This window comes from Bombus terrestris, chromosome 17 (genome assembly GCF_910591885.1).
Source record: "Bombus terrestris chromosome 17, iyBomTerr1.2, whole genome shotgun sequence".
NCBI lineage: Eukaryota > Metazoa > Arthropoda > Insecta > Hymenoptera > Apidae > Bombus > Bombus terrestris.
In genome coordinates this window covers 2,159,533-2,186,781 of record NC_063285.1, presented here as the reverse complement: position 1 = coordinate 2,186,781, position 27,249 = coordinate 2,159,533, and the positions used below count along the sequence as shown (strand labels likewise).

Below are 27,249 nucleotides of genomic sequence, written 5' to 3'. Positions count from 1 at the left end.
TTCGCGTACATCGACGACTTTCTAATCGCCTCCGAAACCGAAGAGAAGCACCGCGAACACCTCCGAATGCTCTTCCAACGCCTGAATCATTACGGGGTAGTCATCAACCCCGGAAAGTGCGAATTCGGTGTGAACGAGATCACATTCCTGGGACACACCGTAAACGCATTCGGAATAAAGCCGCTTGCAGAACGTGTTGACGCCATTGTAGAAGTACCGCTCCCCGAGACCGTTAAAGCACTACGCAGGTACCTCGGTATGATTAACTTCTACCGACGTTTCATACCGGGGGCAGCAAAAATTTTCCAGCCGCTAAACGACCTGTTAAAAGGAGGAAAAAAGGGCAACGCGCCCATCGAATGGTCGAAGCAATCCGAAGCTAGTTTCCGCGAATCGAAACGCGCCCTAGCTAACGCCACGATGTTAGCGCACCCGATACCTGGCGCTCCCGTTAGCCTCGCGGTAGACGCATCCGACTATGCAGTAGGAGCGGTACTCCAGCAACGCGTCAACGACTCTTAGCAGCCGTTAGGGTTCCTCACTAAACCGTTGAGTTCCGCCCAGCGAAAATATAGCGCGTACGACCGTTTTTCGCGTTGGCCCGAAGCAATCCCTATCGCCGACATGAAAGCGCCAACCGTTGCTACGGCCCTCCTTTCGACCTGGATATCTCATCTCGTTTTGGCGTACCTTTGAAAATTACAACCGATCAAGGACGTTAATTCGAATCGCGCTTATTCGAGGAATTATGCCGGTTGCTCGGCGTCAAACATCTACGCACGACGGCCTATCATCCTGCGTCCAACGGGATGGTAGAGCGCCTCCATCGACAACTCAAAGCGGCAATCAAGTGCCACGACACGAGCAACTGGGTCGACATTTTGCCAATAGTTTTGTTAGGCATTCGAACCGCTATCAAGGAGGACCTCAACGCAACGGCGGCCGAAATGATTTACGGCACCGGCATACGATTGCCGGCAGAATTTTTCTTACCGACGAATCAACGGGCCAATTCGGAATACGCGAGCCGACTAAAGGAACAAATGGGCAACGTCAGACCGCATCCGGTTACGCGACACGGTGAAAAGAAAATTTTCGTTTTTCGCGAGTTAGAATCTTCGCCGTACGTATTCTTGCGCCACGACGCGATCGGAGGTCCCTTACAGCCGCCTTATGACGGGCCATTTAAGATAATCCAAAGAGGCGAAAAAAATTACACGTTAAAGATAAATAATCGCGACGTGACGGTCTCCATAGACCGCTTAAAGCCCGCTTTTATCGTACCGGAGGACCTCGAACAAAGAACCGCCGAGATTCGTAACGTGTCGATTCCGATGAGGCTTCGGTACGAACAAAACACCGATCAAATGAACGCCCGCGACGAAAGCGATGTAGCCGACAACAACCGGACGAACGAAGAAAACGCTCGGAATAGACGCGTTACGTGATCAGGGCGTAGAGTCCGATTTCCCGATTGGTTTCAGGCAGGTTTCGGCTAGGCGTTAAAAGTCGCCGAATGCGGAATCAACCCCGACATTTGGTAAAAAAATTGTAACGTTGTCACTGGTAAGGGGGTACTGTAGCGGCACTCGACAGCAAACTTCCCAACGGTTTCTGTCTCGTGCCTCGCTACAGATAGAAGAGTATGAATACACAATCGAACACGTTAAAGGCAAAGAAAACCCAGTCGCAGATAGTTCATCTAGAATTCATGCGATTCAAAAAGTAGAAACCCCTGAAGGAACAGTAGTCTTAGATTTCTTACAACATTTTACGGAATGGAAAAAGAAATCCCAAAACGATTAGAAATGAAACCTAACGATCAATCTTTCTATCAATTAACTAAAACAGAATTAGAAGAGTTCGACGAGGCAATATGGTTACGGAAAATCGACAACATATTACGAAATAACAAAAAAGTAGGTATAGGAGACAACACGTTTGCAGAATTAGAAAAGAACCAGATCAAACATATGCTTCTATGTTTCAATGATACCCGATACCCTGTCATTTTTGCATGGGACCCAATCCAGGAATTAACCGAGGAAGAGATAGAAAAAATAATTCAGGAAAATCATAACGGTACGATAGGACATTTAGGAATCCAAAAGATATACCAAAGAATCAAAGAACGATGTAAGATCCAAAATTTAATAAGTAGAATCGAAGATCTCATTCAAAATTGTGACGTTTGCCAAAAAGAAAAACTAGTTAGAATACGACCTAAGGAAGAACCAGTAATTTCAGACACGCCTTTAAACCCCAACGACAAAATAGCCATGGACACTATACGACCAACGACAAAGAATAAGGAAACCAATTTATCCTATCAATTCACGACGAACTGACGAAATACTTGACGCTAGTTCCACTGAAGACACAACAAAGCGAATCCATTATTAACGCAATTAAATCATTATATTTATATAAACTCCCTAGAGTTCAAGTGTGATAGGAACTCTCTCGGTTTACGGACAGCACGACTTCTTTTCTTTCACGGACAGAGCGACTTTCTTTGTTTTACATTCATTTCCCAAACGGACGGACAGAGAGCAACATCAGAGATAATCAAGATTACAGAAGAAGGAGTAATTATTTAAAACATTGAAGATTGACGGAGAAAGATCGGCAGCTCAGGAGGTTGAAAATCGATTCTCGATTTTCAGCTAGACATTGCACAGAACTTGTTATTTATTGTTTAATGTTATTAATTGGTTCCTGTTTATTTAATTATTACTGTTATTAATTGTTGTTAATTATTAATTATTGTTTACTCCTGTATTTTATTTAAGTATTTTCACAATAAACTCCATTTTCAGATTTCAGAATCGGTCACCTGAATTACCCCGAGATAAACAATCTTACATTTATATATTCTCTGCTCCCAAGACAATCCTTACTGACCAAGGACAGAATTTTATTAGCGAGCTCATAACGAAATTTGACGAAGCTTTTAAGATTAAACATATCAAGACGACTAACTTTCACCCTCGATCCAACGGATCATTAGAACGTACTCACACAGTAGTTAAAGATCTAATTTATACTAGCCTACGAGATAACGATGATAAAGAATGGGATGAGATACTCAATGTTATATGTTTAGGGTATAATACAGCACTTCACGTAGGAACAGAATTTATCCCTTTTGAATTAACGTTCGGAAGAAAAGCTAATTTACCTTCCGCGATTGCAAAAACCACTACCCTAACGTGTAATGATATGTCTTTTCCATGACAAAAAAAGTTGAACTAATATTTGAAGTTTACGAGACAAACACTAATACGTAGCGAGAAACGATACGCTCGAGATCAAAAAAAAGGTCGTGCGAACTCAAACAATTTTCAAAGAAGGAGACTTTGTACTAATTCACAACGATCATAAGAAAGACAAAAGGGATACCGAATGGTTAGAACCATATCGAATCCATCCAGTCAAAACATCTTATTATGAGATAATAATTGACAAGGTCGTTAAGAAAATTCACGGTAATAGGTTAGACATATTTTTCAAGACGTTCATCGTAACTACAACACTAATTTACGCTAAGCTTGGTGAAGGAATTAATTTTTTACCATTAGAATTATAGGTAGAAATTTATTGCGACATATCAGGCGACATTGTACGATGGTACGTACCGAAATCCTTGCGGCGCGACGTGTTTAATTCGCTCCACGGACTTTCCCATCCAGAGATACGTGCCACGCAAAAATTGGTGACGTCGCGTTTCATTTGACCGTCCGTAAATAAAGATTGCCGGACTTGGGCACGACAATGTATCCCGTGTCAACGATGCAATGTCACCAGGCACGTATTCTCACCTGTCGGAACGTTCGAAACTTCAGCAGGCCGGTTCAAGCACATACACATAGACATTATCGCGATGCAATATTCACAAGGATACCGACATTGTCTAACGTGTATCGACCGTTTTTCGCGTTGGTCCGAAGCCATTCCCATCGTTGATATGGAAGCGACAACCGTTGCCTCGGTTCTCCTCTCTACACGAATAGCTCGTTTCGGCGTACCTTCGAAAATAACTATCGATCAAGGACGCCGATTCAAACTGGTAAACTGCAACCGGTAAAAACTGTAATTCCGACACAAAACATTGTATGGTTATGTCGTATCGTCACGTATCGGTACTTTTGCCTAAGCCAGCCCGCACTCGAAGTCCATTGTTTATTGTGAACAACATACAAATGCAATTCTCATCTACTGGTCAATAAATGTTATATAGAAAAAAAGCACTCGTTCTCATCCGATCACGAAAGTTAAGCAGCGCCAGACACGGATAGTACTTAAATAGGTGACCGCTTGGTAACTCCGCGTGGTGAAAAACAAAACACCCTTTTGTTTTTCCAATCCTTTTTACTTCCCTTAATAATCTATTTTCAATAATCTATAATCTAAACATGAGGAAATAGAAATGTTATAGTATTACATGACTAATACCATATATAACACTCATTCTTGCATACATTTTTTCAAATATTCTTTTTTTGTACATTAAAAGCAAATAAATCACTTATTTCAGCTAACGTTCATACCGCGCATAATGGAATCATTCTCGTCTGAAGGCAATTTGAGAGATGGGGTAGAGTTTGATTCTTTTGATGTAAAAATTTGATTCCTCTGTGGGACATGCTAGCAGAGTCCTTTTTAGAGATATTTTTTATTTTGTTTGCCCACTGTTGATTTATAATGTTTGCGAATTCTTGTTTTGACACAACTTTATTTTGTGCAAAAGGTACTTTAATTATTCTGAATCTTCTTTTTGATCGTAGGAATAGTTTTATTTTAGATTGTTAATATTGGATGGTATCAAGCTTTTGTCTCGTAATTTTTTTTTTTTTTTATTATAGGTATAGGGCTCGAAAGCCGACTTTCTTACTTTATTATTAGTACGGATTCTTGAAGAGCGGTTTGTATAAGTTTTTTTATTTTGTCTATAAATGAGACGATTTGCCTCTTGGTTAGGTTGACATTGTTGTGGATACTTAGGTCGCAGTACTTTTCGAGCTGATTTTGTAATTTTTTCTAGTTTATTTTTTTGTACTCGCACCTGGGTTCGTCACTCTGTGTTTCTAGGGTTAGGAAGTCAGATGTATTTTTATTTATCTGTAATACGGGAGCGTTATGGTCGCATTCGTAGTCTATAGTTTTGAGCCTGTTATTTGCCCGTAAGTTAGGGAATTGTAATTGTGTGTCTCCAAGGCATATGTTTAGGTATGAGCCTTCTTTTGGGCAAGAGTCAATCCATTCTTCGTGCGTTCTTAATGATTATTTTAGTTCAATTGTGTTTGTTGTTCATTTAGGGCTTTGAATATGCTTTTTTTGAAGTCTTCGATAAGTTTATTACGGTATGGTTTGTTACGGATATGGTTTTAATTGGATTTGGATTTTGCATTACGCGTGGTAATAAATTTGTTCGATGTGATTGGTTTTTCAGAGACTTGGTTTCGGCTTATTCCTTGTCGTAGGATGGCTAAGAAATTTGACTACGGGGCGAATTTGCGGCTTATTTGAGTAACGCAAATTGTTGATTCTTTGCATTTGATGACATTCTCGCAAAGTTTTTTGCAAAGTTTGCACTCGCTTGGACCGTGCGGCTCCGTGCAGTTTGCATTTGTGACATTGCGTTATGTCATTTTTTCTGACTTTATCCAATTTACCCTAAAGTAATTTAGACGGTTCAATTTTAGTAGGTAACTAATATTGCTTTGTGGGGATACTTGGATTATGTAAATTGGAAGCAATTCATTGTTCTCTATTGATCTTTTTATTGAGAAGCACCAATATTTTGTCAATTGTACGTCAGACATCTGTAGTGCTTGTAACTCTGCGAGTATCTCTGACTCGGAGAAACTATTGTTTAGACCCTTTAGTAAGACCGTGTGGTACTTCTTTGATTTGGGTGTATATGCGTAAACGCTGTCTTAGTTGCAATTACGATTTCTTTCGCTTTGTTAAAGACTGGCATACTTCGTAGGAATAGCACATGTTTATCTGTGTGTATCCGTTTAATATGGAATGAATTTGTGTTTAGAGTCTCTTCAAAGAGTTTTACTGTCTCCTTCTGGTCTTGATTGGTAATGTATGTTGGAGGCGATTTGTCTCTATTTGTGGGGGGCAGTGGTGTCAGCGTTCTTTGTGTAGAGGCTGGTGGCCTCCCTGGGTTGTGTCTGACTTCTCGGTAGCGTTGCCGCTGGAATTTATTGTCCATTTCGCTGGGCTACGCCTGGGACGTTGAGGTTTTCGTTGATGATAGTATATCTCTCTCTCGATCCATTCTTTATTCTCTTTCGGACATGTGATTTCCTGAGAGGCCGTATTCCTACTTGCTTTCTTCCGTAGGCTTCCGTTCTTTTTCCTTATTATGGTGGTTTCTTTTATTGTTCCTATTTGAGGGTGTTGCTGTATCCGAGATAGGCAGGACTCTTACGATTGCAATACGCTGAACCTATTTTTCGTTCGTATTGCCGATAATGGGGAGCCATCTGCTGAATTTATGGTTTCGTTTCATTCGCGGTCCGCGTCTCCTGTCGTGCTTTCCTTTTTGCTTACACTTTCCTGGCTACTTTGTGCCCTGTTATTCCTGTTCAACAGGTTTGGTGGGCGGTTGAGTTTCCGCGTCCTTTGGGTGCCAAAGCTTGTATTGCCAAGAAAGTTCCTGATTCACTTTTGCTATATTTTTCTTTTGGTTGTTTCTTTCCTTCTCTTATTTTCTTGATTGTTTTTATAGTGAGCATTATTTATCACTTTTCGTTATTGAGTTTTACTGTATAAATTGGCAAACTCACTAACAGGCCTTGCGCCTGGTATTTTTTTCCAGTGAGGACCGACCTGCTTGGGGGGTTCCCAGCACTCTGACGAGAAAGAATGCATTCAGCTCGGTATGAGCGTTAGTTGAAGTAATCAATTTTGGTATATAATATTACTGAATAAAAAGCTTTTACGTCGTACAATTATGTAAGAGGATAAAAGAGATATGTAAAATCATGCCCGGTTTCGTTTTCAAGAAAATGGACTGTGAAGTTAAGTAGAGGCAACTTCATAATTGACTTTCGCGAAAACAAAGCGAAAAATGTCATTTTACATTTTCGACTTCATTTTCGCCACGCGCAGGGAATCATCGCCCTTCGGTTTGTGTCACAATTTTTGGCACATGTATTTTTGCACTCTCTCAAACGACGTACGTATGTATAATACTTGCACATTCTCCAATTCCCAATTTTGAATACATATAACATTATCGGAAAGTATAAACAAAGTAATATATAAGTAAGCATGTATGCGAGAATGATACAACATATGGTGATAATCGTTTAATGCTAAAAAGATATTTTCTTCATGTATACGACCATATCTTATTAATACTTAGCCAACCGCGCCAGCACAGGCCAACCTATAAACTGCCCATCGTGCATATTTCTAAGTAAGGAGAACATCTAAACAAACTCGCAAAGGAAATAAAAAGTAAAATAAAAGATCATAATAATAACAAATTCTCAAAATTCATAGAAACACTGTATGCGCACGTGCAGTTTTCTAAGTAAGCAGGACTAATATTCACTAATACTTGAAAAACAAAAAAGTCTAAAAATTATTTAAGTCGTCAATTATATTTTACGGTAATGATTTTGTTTAACGATTTCACATATGGACGAGAACGAGTACTTTCAACGCGGTATGAGCGTTGGCTGAAGTAATCAGCTCTGTTATTTCATGTTATCACAATAGACAAAATATTTAAGAAAACATACATGTATCTATGAGGATAAATGGTATTTTTTTTAGACGTGCATACAGATACATAACATTTTTCCTGGCTTCGTTTCCCACACAATGGATTGTGAAGTTCCGTCATATAGGTACGCGTATACTTAAAAAGTAGCGAGTCAAGTGGACGGAACTTCGTAATTGATTTTCTGGAAAACCAAGTCTTGTGTTAAAAATTGTCACTTCATCATCGACTTATTTTTGTATAGGAAATCAGGCCCTTTCGACCTGCACCATCATAATACTCTAATTTTCTCGCCTACTTCAATTTTGAAATTATTTAGTTTCACTGCATTGCGTATAACTACCAACAGCAAAATATTAACATTCACGAACGGCTGTTCTGACAACGATCATAAATCGTCAAATCCACGTCATTCCATACTACCTGACAGCGGACCGTTAAGGTTTTGAATTGACCTTTGCACATGGCCCAACATTACATTTGCCACCCATTACGTAGGGCAATTAGGATCCGTCCCTTGTCCCTCAACACCGACAAACGCAGCAGCCTGTAAAAACTGCAATCATTCGACCAAGAAGAGTCTTTTTTTAGTCTCGAGTCTAGTCTTGTGTACAGTTTGGCCGTGATTTGAACTTCATTGTAATATTATACTTAATCGTTCTCGTGAATAAAAGCCTACAAAATTTAAAAAACACGGTCAAATTACGTTACTCCTTCTTTATCATAAATTTTACGTGACACTGTACTAGTTAGGTGACACTGTAGAACGGCTTCTTTGGTCTCTATTATAGTAACGCGGAAAGATCGCCGACATAGAGACAATGTCGGCGACGAAGAGCAAATGCCAACAAGCAGAAACGGTCGGAAAACTCGAATAGGGCTTAGCGGCACTCGGCAACAAAACTTTCCAACGGCGGTCCAAACATCACCGAGGCGCAAGTGCCGACAGGCCTAATCAGCCATCGATATCCGTAAGGTTCTTCCTTATAGGACATTTTTTGTAATATTGGAAGAAGGCGTAGGTAGCAACGGTGGCGGACGCGTAACGAACGCGCGCGTAGTAGAGATATTGATGGATGACGAAAAGAAACGAATCGGATCAAGAAAATAGTTGAGTTGTAACCGAGGGGAGAGTGTAACGTAAATCACGCCAGAGACCAGGACACACACACACCGCGGGCTGGATGGTGTCACAATCGGCATACTTCGAATCCGATGGACCGACAATGGAGATAAAGATATGGCGGCTTTGGCGATAATGTATATCGCCGAAGTGCCTAATGAGTCATCGATGTCCCAACGGTCCTTCCATCGAATGCTCTAGAAGCGTGGCAACGGTCCTGTACGCCTACAGGATAGTGGGGATTATTGAGGAGTGATAAACAAAGAAGAAGCAGATCCCCCCGAAAGTCAAATTGTAAGAGTTTCAGTCTCGAACGGTCACGCCTAGAGCTCAGAAGTGTCTTATAAGTGTATAAACGAAGTAAAAAATAAAGTTTCTTTTTTTTTTAATTTCTTTTTTTTTATTTTACGTGACATTTTGGCGATCCGTGCCAGGATCCATCAACTTCAAGAAAACGAAATTACGCATTTCGGGCTACGGTCAACTTTGAAGATTGAGGATCAGTGGACCACTGTAACAGAGCAGACACTTTCGACGTTTCGACAAAGGAACACCGCAACGGAACCTTTCCTACGGGTTAAACGATCAAGGTGAGCAAGCCCTGGATTCTTTTGTCAAATACAGATCGAGAACAGACAGCACAATTAGTATAACAATGGCAACGCCACGAGAAGACAAAACCGAAACTGTTAGCGCCGCTTTAACTAACAGCGGAATAGACTCAACAGTTAAAGCTTTGCTTGATGCAATGCAGAAGCAAAATGAGAGACTGACCCAACAAATGAGTATGCTTACACTGCGTATGGATGAAGTTGTAGCAAACACAAAAACGGGAAATGTATCGGAGGCCAGTTCCCTAATAACTGTAGACGAAGTAACTCACACCGCTAAAGATCAATCGGTCCTTCGAGAACCTCGCCCATTACTTCAAACACCACCTCAACCATCCTGGGAAAGGACTTTTCCTGAACAATATACGCAACCAGAGCTAAAAGCTGAGAGTGCATTAAAATGCATTCCGATATTAAACGGAAAGGATGATATAGACGTGGAGGATTTTATTCATGAAATACAAGAAGTAAGAATGATGTGTAGCGAACCAACACTATTACTAAAAATGATTAAAATAGAGAAGATTGTAGGAAAAGCCGCAATGGCAATCCGCAATATTCGTATTACCGAATTCGAATCTCTGTATGAAGCATTGAGACGTAATGTAGCTGCGCAAGTATCAGTGAGAGAACAACAGGACGAATTAAGAGGAATGAGGCAAGGATTAACTGAGAGCGTGCAAAACTATAACATCAGATTTCGAAGCGTTTTTAACAAACTCCAACACAGCATTACCAACGAGTATAGAGACGAACTAACTCGACGGGTGATGAACGAGCAACTATACATGGACTCTGTGACCGACTATGTAAGAGGCCTTCGTCCAGAAATAGGGCAGGCGCTAATGGCTAATCTCCCCCCAAATCTCATCGAAGCAGAAAGGAAAGCAATGAATATGGAAAGATACTTTCGCGAGCACAGCTCTCGCAGACAAATGACGCGACAAACAACCGCCCCGCCATTTTATCGTAACCAGGCTTCTCATCCAGTAGACAATCGCCTCGCTATTACAGGTAACACAAATAATAAAACTCCACTCACACAAAATATTCTACCAAGAACGAACAATTTTACGAAGTTTGGGAACAGACCATTAAGCGAAAGGACGCAAGCGAAATGTCCCAAATGCAATCGATTGGGACACCTTCCAAATCAATGCCAAAATTTTCCGATACCGCCTCAAAGAAAAGCCCCTCCAGGAATAAACCACGTTCAAGAACAATCAGAATTAACAATGCTACCTCAGGAAGATTACCCACAATACTATTACAATTACCAGGACGACCAGGATTGCGATTTCTCGTTGACTCCGGGGCAGGAATCAACTTGCTTAAACAAAGATGCTACCCAGGAAAGACAACAATACCAGACACGAAGAAATTCTGCATGGGACATTCCGAATACGAATCTAATTCCAAAGTCAAATTGAATTTGTTCGACAAAAAAATAGACTTCTCTTTAATAGATGACGATTTCCCAATTATAGAAGATGGCGTATTAGGCTTACCCGGTTTGAATCAATATCGATTCGAACTCTCCAACGAAACATTGAAATTAGATAACAACACCCTTCTGCTGCAACAAGAACCAACCCTTGCACCAGGAGAAACCATTCAAAAAATTGTATACCTCGAAGGGAAGCCAACGCCAGTGTGCTTTATCAATGGTGGTAAGTCCTCAATTCAAGTTTCTAACATTATCGAAAATACAAATACCATAGATCAAATCCAAAAATTCAAATCTTCGATTCGACTATCGCACATAGAAAAACCTCTCAGAGAACCTATAGAAAAGATTCTTCTCTATTACATGGATGTATTTAATTTAGACAGTGAAACATTACCGTGTACATCTCTTGCTAAACATTCCATTACATTGAAAGAAGATAAAATCATCAACGTAAAATCCTACCGTCCTCCCGAACACCACAAAATCGAAATAAACAAACAAATGACGGAAATGTTAGACAAAAAGATTATAGAACCCTCCGACTCTCCCTATAACTCTCCCGTCTGGGTCGTCCCAAAGAAAATCGACGCGTCGGGGAAACAAAAGTGGCGAATAGTGATTGACTTTCGGAAGTTAAACGAATTAACGGACCAAGACGCATATCCATTACCCGACATTGACGATATACTATCGCAACTAGGGAACGCAAAATATTTCTCCGCTTTAGACTTATCCTCGGGATTCCACCAAATACCCATGGATGAGAATTCGAGGAAGTACACTGCATTTAGCACACCACAAGGACACTTCCACTATAACAGAATGCCATTCGGGCTCAAGAACGCACCCGCTACCTTTCAAAGAATGATGGACACCGCGTTAAGAGGTTTAATTAATAATCATTGTTTCGTCTATCTCGATGATATCATTATATTCGGGCAATCGATAGAGGAACATAATAAAAACTTAGCCATTATACTCCAAAGACTCAGGGAAGTAGGTCTAAAAGTACAACCGGATAAATGTGAATTCCTAAAACCCGAATTGGAATATTTAGGACACTTAGTGACAGCAAACGGAATAAAACCTAACCCTGAAAAGATAGAAGCAGTAAAGAACTTCAAACTACCCAAAAATCCTACGGATGTAAAATCGTTCCTTGGGTTAGCCGGATACTATAGAAAATTTATTAGGAATTTCTCGAAAATTGCCAAACCGTTAACGGAACTAACTAAGAAAGACATACAATTCCACTGGACTGACAAAACACAACTTAGCTTCGATACATTAAAAGAAAGACTATGCCAAGCACCGGTACTAAAATACCCCGACTATACGAAAACATTTACGTTAACAACGGACGCCAGTAATGAAGGTCTAGGAGCCATCCTTTCACAAGATGGACACCCTTGTTGCTTCATTTCAAGGACATTAAACCCCCCTGAACGAAATTATACTACGACGGAAAAAGAATTATTGGCCATCGTTTGGGCAGTTAGAAGATTTAGGCAATATTTATTAGGCCGCAAATTCAAAATTCAAACAGACCACCAAGCCCTTAAATGGCTGCACAACTGCAAGGACCCCTCTAGTCGATTGATTCGATGGAGATTGAGATTAGAGGAATACGAATACGATATAGAGTACGTAAAAGGAAAGGAAAACGTAGCCGCTGACACCCTATCCAGAGTACACGCGATAACACAAACTGACGTTTTATTAAGACAATTCAGAGACTGGGAAAAATCAGAAGAAATACCAAAATTATTGAAACTAACATCTAACAAAGACAACTTTTTCCAATTAACAAAACCATATCTGGGCCCATATGACGAAACCGTATGGTTACAGAAAATATCAGACATACTTAAAACAAATAGAAAGATAGGAATAGGAGACAATAACTTAAACGCACAAGACAAAGCACACATAAAAAGATTTCTTTTATTTTTCAATGACCAACGCGACGACATAGAATTTGCTTACGAACCAATACAGAGTTTAAGCGAAGAGGAAATAGAACAAGTACTAAAAGAAAATCATGACTTGGTAGGACATCCCGGAATACAAAAGACGTACGACAGAATCCGAGGCAAATATGATATCCCACATCTAATAGACAGAATAAAAGGCAGAATAGGAACTTGCGCGACATGTCAAACATCAAAGACTACTCGGATAAGAGGAAAGGAGGAACCACAGATAACCGACACCCCGTTAGAATCTAACGACAAAATCGCTATGGATGTGATAGGCCCGTTGAAAAAGACCAAGATAGGAAACCAATACATTCTCTCTATACACGATGAACTAACCAAATATTTAATACTTGTGCCCCTAAAAACACAACAGACCCAATCAATCTGGAATGCTTTACTGAATCATTACATTTATATATTCTCCGCACCGAAACGTATATTAACTGACAGAGGACAAAGTTTCATTAGCGAGCTAATGCAACGATACGAAGAAGCATTTAGGATCAAACACATAAAAACCACCTCATTCCATCCACAATCCAACGGAAGCCTAGAACGAACACATGCTGTAATATCCGATATGTTAAAAGCTATACAAAACGATAATGAAACAGAATGGGATCAAAACCTAAATTTTGTGTGTCTAGCATATAACACTATGGTTCATGATGCCACTGGATATACCCCTTTCGAACTAACATTTGGACACAAGGCCAATCTCCCATCTACCATATCCCAAAATCCGCAAAGAACATACGCTGATGAGGTCAGCTTCAGGAAACGAGAATGGGATGCCAAGCTACTTAAAGCCAGGGAAACTCTAATGAAGAGTAAACAAAGATACCAAAGAGATCAAAGAAAAAAAATTATTAAACCTCAATCCATTTTTAGAGAAGGAGATTTGATATTAGTTCATAATGATCATAAAAAACACAAGTTAGATACTGAATGGCTAGGGCCATACACCATTGAAAAAGTAAAAACCCCTTATTACGAAATAATGGTGAATGACTCGATTAGGAAAATACATGGTAATCGTATTAAACCTTATTTTCCAGGACGGTCTTCACCTTCTCCATAAGTAGCTGTTATGCATTTTGTTTTTGTTTTGTTTTGTTGATTAAGACAAAGAAGAAAACACACTTTTAACCATTTAGTCCATAAAACAATCCTGAAGAAACACTAAGATTTTGGAGGACCAAAATCAATCTAAGGAGGGGGGTATGTAACGTAAATCACGCCAGAGACCAGGACACACACACACCGCGGGCTGGATGGTGTCACAATCGGCATACTTCGAATCCGATGGACCGACAATGGAGATAAAGATATGGCGGCTTTGGCGATAATGTATATCGCCGAAGTGCCTAATGAGTCATCGATGTCCCAACGGTCCTTCCATCGAATGCTCTAGAAGCGTGGCAACGGTCCTGTACGCCTACAGGATAGTGGGGATTATTGAGGAGTGATAAACAAAGAAGAAGCAGATCCCCCCGAAAGTCAAATTGTAAGAGTTTCAGTCTCGAACGGTCACGCCTAGAGCTCAGAAGTGTCTTATAAGTGTATAAACGAAGTAAAAAATAAAGTTTCTTTTTTTTTTAATTTCTTTTTTTTATTTTACGTGACAAGAGAATCGTCAGTTGGAATCGAGAGTTGTACGTAAATACCAATGGTCAAAGAAGAAATCGGCAAGTACTTAAAAAGAAAAACACAAGGAAATAACGGCAATACATGCAAACCAGCTAGCTGCTGAAGCGAGCAAAACTCTCGTAAAAAGAAGAATAAAAAGAAAACACCCCACTGACCTCGCTACAGAAATAAAATAGTCAAACTCGGATAAAGTTAGAAAAATTTAACAAATGTCCAGCTGGACAAATTGTAAAGTGCAAATTAAATATAAATATAAAAAAAAAGAATAAAAAAAGAATAAAAAAAAAAAAAAAAGGAAATGGATTGCATGTTTGCCCATATAAGAGTAATCCAAGCGATGAAAACTTTGAATAATGCATGTTACTTAACACCCTGCTGCGGTCTTCCATTCAACTAAATTATTCGGTAAGAGTTTGAAGAAGAAAATTACCTTTGCATACAAAGATTCGTTTTCGTTTGTTTTATCTCCTAAGTAAGGACCGGGGAAATGTAGTAATATGTTACTTATATCCTTCATAATAATTTTCATTGCAAAGAACCGGTACATTCTATTATCGCAAACAAAATTTTGGCATTAGTGAAATTTTTACAAACTCTTATTTTCTCTTTGAAATGTTCCAATGTATTTATAACATTCTCTGCTATTTCTTTCGCAGCTTTCCTACGCGGGTCATATTACCATCTTATAATATAATTTTGTATCAGTGCGTTCCCTAGATTTTCTATGATCGCACGTCTTTTTCTCAAATATGTCGGTTTCAACGGTCGGACAAAATTTTGCTCTATACGTTTAAAGAATACAAAAGTTCTTAGAGAAAGAAAGGAGAGCAGTAAGAACAAAGAGACCCGAAGAGCGCGCAGCAGGGTTAAAAAGAACATGAATTTAATTTCCAAATATTTTGGATTCTCGCATCCTGATATTAACCTTCTGCTTAATCTATTTTCATTGTTAAGAAACATTTTAAACACAATACTATTTACAATACAAAGATAAAATACTTTATTTTATGTACCGCGTTGTGAAAATAAAGATAGTTTATTTTTTACTACATATTTAAAATATTTTATTCGTACTGTAAAACAACAACTACTTAAAATGGTATTTAAAAGAAATATCCAGAAAGAAAATTCAGAAATAGAAATAACTTTTTATTATATAAATATCTAACTCATCGGTTTCATCGGTTACTCTGTAAAATACTATTTCGAATCAATTTTACAGTCTCTCACACCAGTAGTGACAAGTTTTTAACCGCAATTAAAAAAATATCGTAATCAATATTGAAGTAGTCGAGTAATAATAATCTTTTAATGTTTCGAAAATCATATAGAGTAAATAGAAAAATAATTATTTGCAGATAATATTGACATAATTTAACCGTTTGAGCCCCAGGGGTCTTTGAAAAACCAGGGTCGAAACGTGCCGAACGGCACGATAGCCTCTTAATCGATTGCGAAGAGAAACAAGCGGCACAATAGCGCTCGTCATATTTGTTACTCTTACGAAATACATCTATATATTTATATACGCGTACTATTAGTTTATAAATATTTCAAGTTTTGTTCAATAAAAATCATCAAGATAACAATGAAATACAAAATACCGTTAGTCGTCCGTAGAGTTCAAATGTACTGGGACTTTTCGACACAAAATCTAAACAGCCCGATCACGCTGTTTGCTACTCAATCGGTTAAAGAAACAACGATACGTCTAACGTGCGCGTGTGTCTGATAACGACGATACCGCGCTCTCTAACTTGTTCCCCGCCGAATTAATCTTGGGTAACAGCTTTAATGCGCGTAGAACAATTGACAAAGTTAAAATTGGAAAAAAGAAATATCGAAGAACAAACGATGAGAATGTTTCAAATTGTTTTCGACGATTAAAACGAAATTTACGAATACAACTGAAGCGAATGCCGCGACGCGATTTACGACTGAACGAATGCGACTGAATTATCGTACGACGATGCGAATGATTAACGATACACGCGTGTCGATGCCGCACGCATTTGAAAGACCCGCACGAGACGGTTTACTAATCGTTCGCTCGCTAAAACGATACTTACCTTCATCGATGCTTGGAGATACTGTTCGCAACTGAAGATTTCGCACAGGACTGTCCACTGATCGTTACGCCTGATAGAACGACTCTGTCCTCTCCACTAACGCTTGCAGCCATGTCCACGAATTCTTGAAGATATTGACGCACCGAGGAAACCTGTTCAGAAAAGTATCAACTGATCATTACGACTGACGAAACGATTTCACCTGCACGAGCGCTTGAAGAGCACTGAGAAATTGAAACGGTTGTTTAGTCCACGTTTAGCGATACGAAGGCACGGAAACTGACTCGATGCTACATGTTCGCGATTGAACTACTCGAACGAGACTACCAATACCGTTGTTAAACTCGAGCGTGTTAGACCCAAGTGCGAGCGTCCAGTGAGACTCCAACAAGGCTCAAAACGAAGGACCCCAAATACGCACGCTGATTGGTTTTCAAGAAAATCGTCAAACGGCATATTCGCCCGCAGGATGGCGTTTACTGCGCGAATACGCCCCAAGTGGGGCGATCCTTCGCTGGAAGAGCGTGAACGATACCTGGATGAATGCCATGCTTAGATATTATTGGCCGAGGGGTAAGGGGCGCTCGACCGTTCGGACCGTTAAAATCCGTCAATTATCCTTACAAAAAACTCATAGCATAGGAAATTAGAAATACTGCTACGAATGTTGAAGGGAATCGTTTTAGCTGTTGGAGTACCCTTCTAAAATAGCGCCTTGACTGTGAAAGTGAGCTACAACGAGCTACAACGAGCTACAACGAGCTACAACGAGGCAAAAGCTACGTACTATCCAAAATAAACAATCTAAAATACAACTATTCTTACGACAAAAAGAGAAGATTGGCAAACAAAATAAAAAAAAATATGTCTAAAATGTTCCTGCAGACAAATCAAATTTTTAGGTAAAAAGAATCTAACTCTATCCCTTCTTTCAAACTGCCTCCAGAGAAAGCTCCCCTCCACCAAGATGCAGGTATAGCGATAGAGAAAATCAATAAAAGCATGGAGTCTAGTTATTTCATAACATGTAAAACGACGGAAAAACTATACGATATCGGTCATTATCACTAGTGCTACGAGTACCTAATCTTGTTAATAAGCCTGTGCTAATAATCTCTTCATTGTATCACAGCAATGGCTAATTCTAATGAGAATTCATTAAACGCCCCTCTCCATAATCCTCACTTCAACCCGACATATATATATATATATAAATGTATAATATATTTTATGAATACAGAAATAATTATATATTTATGTTTTCCAATATATTTTCTAAAATAATTATATATTTAAAGATTATTAAATAATAATGTTTTACATAAACAATAATATTTATATAAATAATTATATAATATATTTTTTTTGTTTAAATTTTAAAATATATATAAATTTTTATATAATATAAATATTTATATTAAAAGTATATTTTATTTATATTTATAATTAATAATTATATGTTAATATATACTTATATATAAGATAATCTATTTTTAAAAAAAAATAATGCATTTTTTATAAAAACATCATTTTTTTATATATATATTTTTAAATATTAAATTTTTTAAAAATATATTATTTATAAAAATAATATTTATAAAAAATATATTTTTTATAAAAATATTTTTTTAAAAGAATATTAAATATTTTTATAAAATATCATATTATTATTACTATTGTTTAATACAATATATATATATATATATTCAAGCAAATTTTTAAATATTTAAATTTTATTAAATTTCCACTTTTTTTCTTAAAAAAAAAAAAAAAAAAATCATAATAATTTATTAATAATTTACATTTTATTAATTTTAGTTATTAATTTTTAAATATTATATATTTATTTTAATTTAATTTTAATATTTTAATTAAATTATATTAAATATTTTTAACTTAAATAAAGAATAATATTATTTATATAAATATAATAAATTAAATTAAAATCAATATATTTATACTCTATAACGAATTTATAAATTTTTTACTTAAAATTTAATCAAAATTAATATAATTCTTTAAACAAATTATAAACACTAACAACATATTTAAAAAATTTTTTTATTTTTAATAAATATTTACATTAATAAATTTATATACTTTTAATAATTCTTGAAATTTTAGTATTAAATAAAAAAATAATTAATATATTTTTAATAAATTATAAAAATAATATTTTTTAAATTTTTAAATTATTAAAATTATTTAAATTAACATTTATATAATAAGCTAAGTTCAAGCTAATAGGCTCATGTCCTATCGATGAATTTTTAAAATTTTTATATAAAACCACATTTCTCACAAATGAACCAAAATAAATAAATAAATATTTTTTAAATAACTATAACCTAAATAATTATATTTTTAAAAATTTATAGTTTTAAAAATTTTATTATCAACATTTAAATAATAAATTAAATATAAATTAATAGATTTATATTCTATTAATAAATTTTTTAAATTTTTATATAAAAATATATTAATTATTTAAAATATTAATATTAAAAATAAATTTCATTAAAAAAAAAATATTATAACTAAAATATTTTTATTTAAAAAATTAAATAAATTTAAAATCAATTTATAATTTAAATATTTAAATACGTATATATATATATATATAATAGGATAAATTTAAGCTTATAGATTCATACCCCGTCGATAAATTTAAAAAATTTTTATATAATTTATTTTATAAAATTTAATTAATATTATAAATTTATTTATATTAATTAAATTTAAAATTATATTTATTAATCTTTCAATTTTATCAAAATTTAAATTAACAAATTTAAAATTATCCTCCCCCCCAACCCAATTTTACAAAAATTAAACTTATTATTTTAAAATTTTATTTAATAATATAATTTAAATTAAAATTTATTTTATTAATTGAAATTTAAATTAATAAATTAAATTGATTAAATTTTATTAATAAACTAAAATAATATTCTTATTAAAATTTAAATTGAACTGTATTTTTCTTTAACAATCAATATAATTTAAAATATATTTATTAATTAAATTTCAATTTAAATTTATTCTTTCCAAAATTTAAATTATAAACTTATGTAATATTTCTATTAAAATTTAAACTAATAAAATAAATTTGATTTATTTCTAATAATTAATATAATTTCAAATCTATTTATTAATTAAATTTATATTTAACAATTAATATAATTTAAAATCTATTTATTAATTAAATCTAATCAATTTAAATTTATTCCTCCCAAAATTTTAATTCATAAACTCAAATAATATTCACATTTAAATTTAAATTAATAAACTAAATTTCTCTTTAACAATCAATATAATTTAAAATCTATTTATTAATTAAATTTTAATTTAAATCTATTCTCCTTAAAATTTTTGGTTCATAGACTCATAATAATATTTCTATTTAAATTTAAATTAATAAACCAGATTTCTCTTTAACAATCAATATAATTTAAAATCTATTTATTAATTAAATATAAATATAAATATTTGGCTGGTAGTGCAACTGGTTTAATGGAGTAACGTTAGTCCTGAAGAATCACGGTGACGTATATTATGTACGTTAAGTAATAAAGAACAATGCTTTTATATAAATATTAGAATATATTAAAATACCAGAATTATAGAATATTAGAATATATGAGAATACCAGAGTTATAAAATATTAGAATACGTTAGAATATTAGAATACAATAAAATATCAGAAATGTAGAATATTAGAATATAGGTTAGACTATACGTTATAATAAAGGCAATTTTTGAGCTTTAGAAAAAAATTCATACATAATTTATCATGTTTAAATGTTACATTTAGTCCCATTTAGAAAGATAAGAGTCGCCTGAAGATTCTAGAGATATTTTTACATAAATAAGAGTAGTATTTTTACTTCTAATAACAAATAGGTTGAAGAATAATTGCGTATAAATATTTAAAGAAATATAACTCGTAAACACGAATATGTGTATACATTTAGTAACAAAATTAAATATCGCTAATTGTATACGTATAATAGAATAATTACATAAAATCTAATCAATATCAACATTAGATACATATAAATATTCTTTTTTTATATTAGATTATTCATATAAAAGTTTATATAACCTAACCCCAATCTGGAAAACAATCATGGATTTCAACGACTACTGACAATTGAATATGAACAGAATTATATGCATTCATCATTATTATGTTTGAAACTTATAACCAATTGGGATATGACAGCAAAAAATCATATAACAGAGGTCTTAGGAAAATATGTACTGTTCTTCTTATCTTCATAGAATGTTTGCGTAAAAAATTTCAAGTAAAATTTTGTTACAAAACTGCATGTTACTCTTTGTGTTTTTTAGGCTTTGTAACACATGAACACAACTTTTAAATTCATACAATTGACAATTATTAAGTTTAAGATTGTGTCACTTAAATTTAAAAAATATTAAATAGGATAAATGTTTTAAAATTTATGTAGATATTGTAGCTGCTGTAAGTATTATACAAGGTATTCCTCCAACTCTGTTCACTTCATTTTTATTGTTTCAAATAATAAGAGAAGAATAAGAATTATTTACAAAAAATTAGGAAGAAGACATACTTTGTTGTAATAGTTTCTTTGTAGGCGAAAAGGTAAAACGCTCTGTAGAATTTCTGTTGTCAAGGCATATAACTTTTATGTCTGACTTCAATAGAATAGGGATTATATTGAAAATAATTCCTCATACATTTGAGTTTGTCGAATTTATTACTTGCATTGTGAAATATTTCTATTATATTTTGCAGTGTTACTGATATACTACCCAACAAAACATCCAAAAATAACAATTGTAAGGTTCGAGCAGGCCAAAAAATTGTGTTTCTGGTATGAAAAATATGTGTGGTTTAGACTTTCACAATGTCTCAATATCAATATTCTTGTAAGAATAACGCCAACAATCTAACACTGCTGTTTCTAATAGTCACTATTTACTGTTTGTTTGTATCTAAAATATTAAACGTGTACTTATCTAAGCAAAGGTTGTATTAAATTACAAGCCTCATTACGATAAACAATATATGCACACATACACATCTGAAAAACACTAATAAAATTAATCTTTCTCTAAAGATAGATAGAAGGAATCTTAGTAACACTGAATTTTACAATTAATCTAATGAAGTACTTTTATGTTCATTATTCAACATTTTATGAAATTGGAATATAAGACATTTCACTAAAAAATGAAACTGACATGAAGGTCTTAAAAGATCTTGAAAGGACTCTGAAGATCTTTTGTATATGATATCACCATATATATATATAAAAGAAAATACATTGTCATCATATTAGATCTGTTTTAGAATCTAAATATATTTTATAACTTACTGTTTTCTGTTATTTAAAGTAATAAGAGATATTTCAGATAGACAAAGTTGGTATACATCTTTTATAATATCCTTTTGTAAGTTAGATTTAGGATACTCAGTAATTTGTTAAAGTATTTGAAGACGACCTCTAAATCTTTATTATACATGAAAATTGTAAAATAATATCATTCTTAATAGTTCGCTTAATAATGTTAAAACAGTCTGATAGAAATCATTTGTCGCTATGTCTATTTAATGAGGCTTATCATTTTGTTAGGCCATAAATCTCTTAAATATACTATAAATATTTACACATATTAATAAGTCTGTAAGTAGTAACCAGTCATACGAGGTTCTAAACATGGTTTCTTCTAAGTTACATGTACCATTTTATAATCATATAGGAGATATACATTATATTGTATACCTAAACAAATATTTTTTGAGCCGTTTGCTTAAATAAGAGAGAATTTATTTTAGTATAACCAAAGAAAAAAAATCTAAATATTTTCAAAATGTATATGATTGACTGTTTTCATAATCATTATTACTAATATTTATTACTAGTAATAGTAGTTAGCAATACTAATATTACCAACTACTATTACTAATACTTTGTGGTCGTGTGCTTTTTACATTAACAGCAACGACACGGTAAAGTCCTAAGTTTCTATGTTATTCATTTCTGGTGGTTTTAGACAAGTCCACAGTAACTTTGTAAATAGGTAGATGTAAAATGACAAATGATAATATTAATTAAAATCGTTTTACATATTGTTTTTGGAATATACAGTAAAAAATTCATCTAATTGGAAATTTGCTGTACATATATATATATATAGATACATATCTTTTCTTTCTTTTTTTTTTTCTTTTTTTTCTTTTTTTTTTTTATTTAATTTGTACTTTACAATTTGTCCAGCTGGATATTTGGTAAATTTTTCTAACCTAACATACATACATATGTATGCAATATCTGTATAGATGTATATTTCAATATTATAATATGAATGATTTCTTATTTGTATAAAATTAAATTATAACTTCCAATGTTCATAAAAGGTGACCTTCACGGATATTTAAATTGTTGTCTGTTTTAGAACTTTAAGCGCTACATATATACATAGAACACGAACGTGAAAACCACTAACTTTCAAATAACCTTTTTATGAGATATGGACGTCACAGCAGAAAGGAAGTTTCCTCTCTGGTCATAGATTAGAAGATTAAAAATATGTCATACTATCACAATTATATAATAGAGGTTTATGTAATGGATGGAGTGTTTAAAGTGTTCAATTTATTAATAGTAATTTTGATGGAAGTGCAGAAATGCTACCTACCTTTCCATTTCGATGATTCTTAGACATGTCCTAAAACTCAAAATTTCTAACAACTGTGAGACTGCAATAAATGTCTATTATAACCATAGATATACAAAGAGTTAGAGTACGCGAGTCATATAGTCTTAAATTATCGTGTAAGTGGATGCGATATAGGAGTAGAAAGAACGCTGCATAAAAGTGTCTTCTGTCCTTGTCTAATCAGGCATGACACTGACAATGTTTGTGTTGGCTATACACTTATATGTTTGCTATACGAACGAGCATGCGTTATTAGACAAGGACACAAGAGGCCTTTATGCAGCGTTCTCTTTCGCTTTCGCTTTCGCTTTCTCAGCTCGCCCTCGCACTCTATCCTTATATCTCTATGATTATAATTTACAGCTAAATTAAAAGTGAATATGATCTATGTTTCCGATTTGGTTTAGATTTTTCAATGCCGTTGCCAGAAGGTTGAGTTGCATGAAATAATAACGAATCAATTATTAGAATAGTAGGCGAATGATTAATTAGATAACATTATTCTATGAAAATAATATTTTTTATTATTTCACGTAGTGATTCGAGAAGCTAACTCAAACTCAATACATAGATAATATTCATTTTTGATTGAATTACGACAGATATTTCTTACAGCCTCGAGTATGTTGGTTGTGCACGGTGTTTTAAGTTCGCTTGATCCCCGTTGATAACAATGGTTAAGATTACTCTATTTACATATTACAGTATAATAAGTATACTGCAGCAACCTGCATTTGGTATGGCAATGCTCGAGTGCCATGCTATAAAACTTCAACTCGTTTATATTTATATTATTTAAAATCTCGTCAACTTTATATTTATTTGTATTAAATTGCAATACATTATAACAGAAAGTCCTTATAACAGTACATTATAACAGAAAGCTTGTATCTGTACTGATACAAATTACAGTAAATGTATTAATAGCGTGCGCGTTAATGGAATTATGCGGGATGTTCGGTCACAGGTGTAAAAATATTTAAGGGGTGATTCCTGAAACTAAAATAAAGTCAAAATCAAGGATAAAAAAAATTGCGTTTCGGGCTCTGTTTTTTTAGTTATTCGCAACTAAATATTAGTTTCTTTCTGAATGGACTCTCCACTACTATCTTGTTACATAACATGTTTAGATTTTAGAAATTTGGTAGGAGGGTAAAACAGTTCTGGAAGGGCAGGATCATTTCAACAGTCAAACATACAGAACAAACATAAAGTTTAATTTAGTAGAGGTTTAGGTTATTCTACTGTAGATATTTTTGAGCCTTTCCGTTTTTAGTTTTTTAAACGTTTTGATTTCTTTTACTTTTAAATATTATTTGTCATTCATTTACGATTTTTCTTACAAAGCGTCGCGCAAGATGGTTTACGTCGTCAAATGTCATAATATTCTTTTCTACGATTTGTGCTAGGCAAGCCTATGTGTCGTTCAATTTGAGGATCCCTGTGCGTCTCGCTGTTTAGGCTGACCTACTTTTGTTCAGTTAAGGAGGTTTGCTCGGACACAGAGACATTTCGGCTAAGTTTTAATTGACAATAACTAAAAAACAAAGCTGAAAACGCAATCTTTTTATTCTTGATTTGCATCTTATTTTAGCTTGAAGAATCGCCTCTTAAATTTTTCTACAGCTGTAGAGTATCGCCCTGTATATGTGTATATATATATATATATACACATACAACCCTGAGAAACAAATAGCGTGGAAGAAATCTGAACACATTTACCATTTATAGAAGACTAAAAAGAAAACACCCCATTGACCTCGCTAAAGAAACAAAATAGTCAAACTCGAAGATGGTATCCCGCTGGGGGTAGCCATCCACATATTATTTAGCAATTAAGTTAGAAAAATTTACCAAATTTCCAGCCGGACAAATGGTAAAGTACAAATTAAATAATAATAATAATAATAATAATAAAACTTACCATTGGGGAGCTGAAGGTACTTGTTTAGTTTAGAAATTTAGCTGTGTCTGGCAATAAAAACGAACTGATCGCACGCTCGATGGCCGCTGACCATTGATATTGAGCCGATCGGAGGATGCTCGATCTTCGATTTCATCAGCGATTAGCACGAGCTGTAATTGGAAAATAATATCATTTAGGATTCAATAAAATCGTCGAAAGTATTAGTAGAGTACATTTGTTGACAGAAAGTAAGACAGAAATATTTTGGCAATTGTTTGAAATGCTCAAAGTTTTCGCCGACTAGTGGTAAAATCGAAGGATATTTGCGTAGTTGAGAAAAGGTAACGTACCTTTTCAAACGGTTATGCCCATGCCAGTCGACAAAGACATAAAAGGTTGGTGTTTACCAATATGAGTTTTCATGACGAAATATTTTAGAACTTAAAGTAGACCCAGACGAGTAATTAGCAATCGAGGCTTTTGTTTTCTCGACTGGGCCATTCAAAGAATTCCTAACTAATAATGCGGTCGAACATGTTACATTCGGTACTCCACAGGCAAACGGAACACCGATGCTGGCAAAATTGTCGGAAACACCCGGGAAATGGCAGTCTTGAGTCTAGAGTCCAGTCGAATTCGCCTAGAACAATACAATTTGCAGGTCAACGGGAGAAAGTCTTTCGCAATTGTTGTTTGAAATAAATCAGCTTGGCTTCATTAAGCGACAGGAATAAGTGACAAGCCTGAGCAAGAAAATGAACGCGTCTACGACAGAAAACATAAAAATGCGACAGGGTATCAAAATCGACGATACGTGATGATCGGATACGTGATTCGGACGTCGCACCGGGAGTAGATAAGGAATTGGTACCGAAATTTGAAAGCCCCTACGTTATTAAAAAGATTTTAGAGAAAAATAGATATGTTGTTACAGATATAGGTGGGTTTTAATTAACACGTATGCCCTTTACAGGAATAGTAAGAGTCGATCAGATGAAATTTTGCATTTCAGAGGATAATTAACAATTAATAATTCGATTATTTATAAAGCACACCTTCTGTCATTTTACTTTTGTATTTGCGTGATTACCTCGAAAATGAAGGTAAATTCGCCGGCGATATTTTCGATATGTGTGTATACCCATGCGATATACATAGGTTAAGAATATATTTTTGTAATATTTATCGGAAATCCGTGTCTACGTATGCATCGCATTATTTTAGATTTATTGTTACATCAGTTTTGGTTTGATTTTGCCGTCGGAATATCTTGCATTTCATTTGACTACATCGTACTGACAAGCTCTGTTTGGATTCGTTCTGTAGTTCGTATTTCTTTCGTTTATGTTAATGAGAAGTCGTAAATTCGTGACTATTATCAAGGTCGTCACTATTGTCAGGAATGGCTGTAGACGGTTATTTTACGACTTTCTCAATTAGCCTCTTTGGAAACTTAGAGACAGTCCAGACCATCACGAGCTCTGAAACAGTTAAGCATCCCTAAATATGCCCTGACCGTTTTTCCATCGTATTGTGTGCTAAACGCTTCAGTTGAAATCCAGGCATCTTTGTAAAGTTTTAACCCTTCTCCTTACACTTTGTACTCATCTTAACAATAAAGGTTATCTTTATATATGTATTTAGGATATGTCTATATATTGTAGTATCTTTAATTTTGCGCCACCTTCGAAAAGGTTGCGGTATATATAATATGCTGTTTAGTAAGTGAATGAGTAATCCTAACTATTGTTATACGTGCGTATAAATAAAATATAAATATGGTTGACATTATTTAATTCTTGTAATATTCCTTATTTGTATAAATACAAAGAAAATTATTTGTCACTTTGCAATGCATTTCAAAATTGATAATATTTCTTTGGAAAAGATTTTTCATCTTATTATACATTCTTTAGTGTAGCGACCAATAATACAGGGTGAACGTAAAACGGTTTTCATTGTTATTGATAAGGCGGTAATTTCTTTCTATCTATTTATTACTCTTG

General features: G+C 34.5%; 3 long non-coding RNA genes across 5 annotated transcripts; 2 read left to right on the top strand and 1 right to left on the bottom strand.

The window, feature by feature from the left end:
* Nucleotides 1-3,583: 3,583 nt before the first annotated feature.
* On the bottom strand, nucleotides 3,584-23,983 carry LOC125386620. Of its 3 annotated transcripts, none has more exons than XR_007226960.1 (4): nucleotides 23,317-23,983; nucleotides 16,630-16,781; nucleotides 3,909-4,090; nucleotides 3,584-3,821 (listed from the first exon to the last, which is right to left on the bottom strand). It is a non-coding gene; the product is annotated as an uncharacterized LOC125386620 (long non-coding RNA). The 3 variants fall into 3 exon arrangements; XR_007226961.1 differs by having other exon boundaries at nucleotides 3,909-4,028; nucleotides 23,317-23,980; XR_007226959.1 differs by lacking the exon at nucleotides 3,909-4,090 and having other exon boundaries at nucleotides 23,317-23,776.
* Nucleotides 20,055-21,693, top strand: LOC125386621. Its single transcript, XR_007226962.1, has 2 exons — nucleotides 20,055-20,186; nucleotides 21,410-21,693. It is a non-coding gene; the product is annotated as an uncharacterized LOC125386621 (long non-coding RNA).
* A 1,203-nt stretch (nucleotides 23,984-25,186) lies between the features above and the next one.
* LOC125386622 lies at nucleotides 25,187-26,145 on the top strand. The gene is made up of 2 exons (XR_007226963.1): nucleotides 25,187-25,638; nucleotides 25,801-26,145. It is a non-coding gene; the product is annotated as an uncharacterized LOC125386622 (long non-coding RNA).
* The last annotated feature ends 1,104 nt before the right edge of the window (nucleotides 26,146-27,249 follow it).